Below are 3,587 nucleotides of genomic sequence, written 5' to 3'. Positions count from 1 at the left end.
AAAACAACATATATTTTTAAGCATACCAATATATAAAACTGCAGATATGTTTCAGTTGCATATAAGTCACTGACAGTATAGGTGGCTGTAGGTCACCCAGATACGAATTAAATTACGTGCTTTAATACTATCGGAACAACGGGCACCGCCATCTTTTTTCCCCCAACCGGCTGAATAGAATGCCACTGCGCTGTGTTGGCCTTAGCTGAGCACCCGACTCTTAAAGCTTACATGGTTAGCCCAGCGCTGTTGAGTGTCCCTGGCAACAAAGAGAGAAAGGCACTGAGGTGGCCAAGAGTGATTTCCACAGCCATTATAGCCGCTCCTGTCCGGTATTCTGCAATGGGCGCAGCCGTGTGACCTCGCAGAGCGGCGCCCGCAGTCGAACTCGCGATCCCGGACTAGCTCTGTGGTCCACGCCTCACTCCATCATCGTCACCGCTCAGCGTCCCGTAGGCCGCGCAGGAGTGCATCTGAATAGGAAGCGGTTTCGGACATGGATGCCATGTTTTGTCGCTGCCAGTAGTGTCTGGAGAGATTCGGGCGCAGCCCTCAGGTCCTGGCTCCCAAAAGCAAGATAACTCAAGTGAAGCAATGACGGAAGAAGAAGGAGGTTGCTGGCCTTGGATATCATCATTTTCTGGGGACAACTTTACGTGGACACTAATATTTCTGACTAGGAAAATTTCATGGAAAATGCAGAAGAGACAAAGATGTATAGTCCATGTTATCCACTATTTTCTGACCACAAAAGAAAATGATCAAGACCCAGAATCACTGACCCTGGAGGATGTGGCTGTTGAATTCAGCCGGGAGGAGTGGCAGCTCCTGGAACACTGCTCAGAAGGACCTGTACCAGGATGTGATGGTGGAGAACTCTAACCACCTGGTATCACTGGGGTATCAAACTAGCAAACCAGATGCACTCTCCAAGTTGGCACATGGACGGGAACCATTGAAAACAGATGCTAAAGTCCAGAATAAAAATTGTCCAGGAATCAGGAAAGTTGACAGTCATTTGCAAGAGCACTCTCCAAACCAGTGATTTCTGAAGAGCATGCAGCAATGCAGTGGACAGAATGCATTTAGAAATATTGTACATCTCAGCAAGACACATTTTTCTCTAGTGCAAAATCATAATACATTTGACTTGTACAGAAAAACATTGAAATCAATTTTAAGTTTAATCAACCAGAAGAGAAGACATGGAATAAATAACCTTGTGGAGTTTATTGGAGGTGAGAAACCCCTTCTACATGATAAGCATGAACATACGAATACTAAAACTAGATTTTCTGAAAATGCAAATGGATCCATACTAAATTCCAAGTCTTTAAGCATCAGAGGACTCAGAAAATTGAGAAACTCCATGCATTCATTGAATGTGAGCAAACCTTCCTCTGAAGTCTCAGCTCATTTACCAGGAGAACATTCATATAGAAGAGAATCCTGGAAGTGGTCAATGTGAGAAATTGTCCAGAAGTGTCCTGTTCACTAAGCATCTGAAAACTAATACAGGAGACAAAATCTGTATACCCAATCAATATAGAACAGGCTCTACTGTGAAGAGTATTCTCATTGCACATCAACAAACTTATACAGAAGAGAAATCCTATATGTACTGTGAGTGTGGAAAGGGCTTTACAATGAAGCGCTATCTAATTGCTCATCAGCGAACTTGTAGTGGAGAGAAACCTTGTGTGTGTAATGAATGTGGAAAAGGTTTCACTGTGAAGATCAATCTCATTGTACATCAGCGAATTCATACAGGGGGAGAAACCCTATATATGCAGTGAATGCAGAAAAGGCTTCACCCCGAAGCGCTACCTTGTTGTACATCAGCAAACGCATACTGGAGAGGGACCCCATATATGCAGTGAATGTGGAAAAGGCTTTACCGTGAAGAGCAATCTCATTGTACATCAGTGCTCCCGTACAGGAGAAAAATCTTATATATGCAGCTAATGTGGAAAAGCCTTCACTGTCAAACGCACTCGCATTATACATCAGTGAACTCATACAGGAGAGAAATCTTACATATGCAATTAATGTGGTAAAGGTTTCACCACAAAGTGCACTCTTATTATACATCACCGAACTCACACAGGAGAAAAACCTTATGAATGCAATGACTGTGGTAAAGCCTTCAGCCAGAAAATATGGCTCATACAATGTGAGAGATGTCATACAGGAAAGAATCCCTTTGTATGTACTGAGTGTGGAAAATCCTATTCACACAAATATAGTCTCATTACCCATCAGAGAATTCACACAGGAGAGAAACCTTATGAGTGCAATGAATGTGGAAAAGCCTTCACCACAAAGTCAGTACTCAATGTACATCAAAGAACGCATACAGGAGAGAGGCCCTATGGATGCAGTGATTGTGAGAAAGGCTTCTTCCACTCATCAAACCTTGTCAAATATAAGAAGATGCACACAAGAGAAAGGGGTAGAATCAGTCAAGTTGAAAATTCCTGTAATGGAGAGTCACAGCTCCTTCCTTACAAGTGAACTCATGCAGAATGAAAACCCTACTAGTGCAGTGACTATGGAAATGCCTTTTGTGGCAACTCAAACATCAGTGTGTTTCTAGCAAATCGGAACATAAACATGGTGCTGCCTGTTGTCAGATGTGTGCCCTCAGGAGGTAAAATAATTTGCCCTAGAGATAAACTTGATGAATACAGTAAATAAGGTAGTGCCTTTAGTGGTCTTTTACCTCACATTTTCTGTCAATGAAAACATGTTGAATAAACTATAATATATTCATGTGAAAAAAATAAACTATTGAAGTCTAAGAAGTAAGTCAATTGTAGACTCAAGTGTCAGTTGTTCTTAATGAATCCAAATAACCGAGCAAGTGCCCAGTTAGCATCCTTATGAAGCTAGTAGTCCAATAAATTGTCAGGCAGGGCAGAGCAGTCAGGTGAAAGGGCAACTGTGTTCTTAGCATTTAGGAGAAGTTTCAGAAAAGACGTTTTGTGACAGATACACACTTTGAAAAGCGTTGTTTGCTTTTGCATTTAGCTGTATTATACATAGTTGGCTTTTTCGTTGTTGTGGTTGTTAAAGGCAGCCCTTTTCCAGTCTCTGACTAGTTTGTCATAGACAGAATTATCTGACAAGGACATCTACTCTGAATGGTCTGAAAAACCTAGATAAGGACTTTGAAGCCCTAATTATTCTGAGCTAGTCCTCTAGCCTCTGGAATCCGGCTGAAGGATATTGTAAACCATTAAGTGGTAGATGAGAGTATTTGTGTGGCCATGTGTTGTGTGTATCGTGTGTGTTTTCCTTTGTCCTTATTTTCTACAGGGGTGCTGATTGTAAGAATTTAGAGGTTTTCACTTTAATCAAACAACATTTTACAGATATCCTTGACAAATTTTTTTTCAGAAAAACAAATTTTTACCAAATTTTAATACACATGCGGTTTATGTAGAGCATGCATTATGAAGAAAATCAGAACTTTTTTGACACTGTACAGAAAAGTTAAATTAATGATTCACTCAGTACTTTCCAATTAGTTATTTTAAATTGTGGAGACAGAATTTATGAGTATAAAATGAATTTTCAGATTTTTG

At 40.7% G+C, this 3,587-nt stretch overlaps 1 pseudogene; it reads left to right on the top strand.

Moving 5' to 3' along the window:
- The first annotated feature begins 250 nt into the window (after positions 1 to 250).
- LOC101150514 (zinc finger protein 614-like) lies at positions 251 to 2,514 on the top strand (annotated as a pseudogene).
- The last annotated feature ends 1,073 nt before the right edge of the window (positions 2,515 to 3,587 follow it).

The sequence above is a fragment of the Gorilla gorilla genome, chromosome 9 (assembly GCF_029281585.2).
Source record: "Gorilla gorilla gorilla isolate KB3781 chromosome 9, NHGRI_mGorGor1-v2.1_pri, whole genome shotgun sequence".
In the NCBI taxonomy this organism is placed as follows: Eukaryota; Metazoa; Chordata; class Mammalia; order Primates; family Hominidae; genus Gorilla; species Gorilla gorilla.
This window is presented reverse-complemented; position numbering and strand designations above follow the sequence as displayed.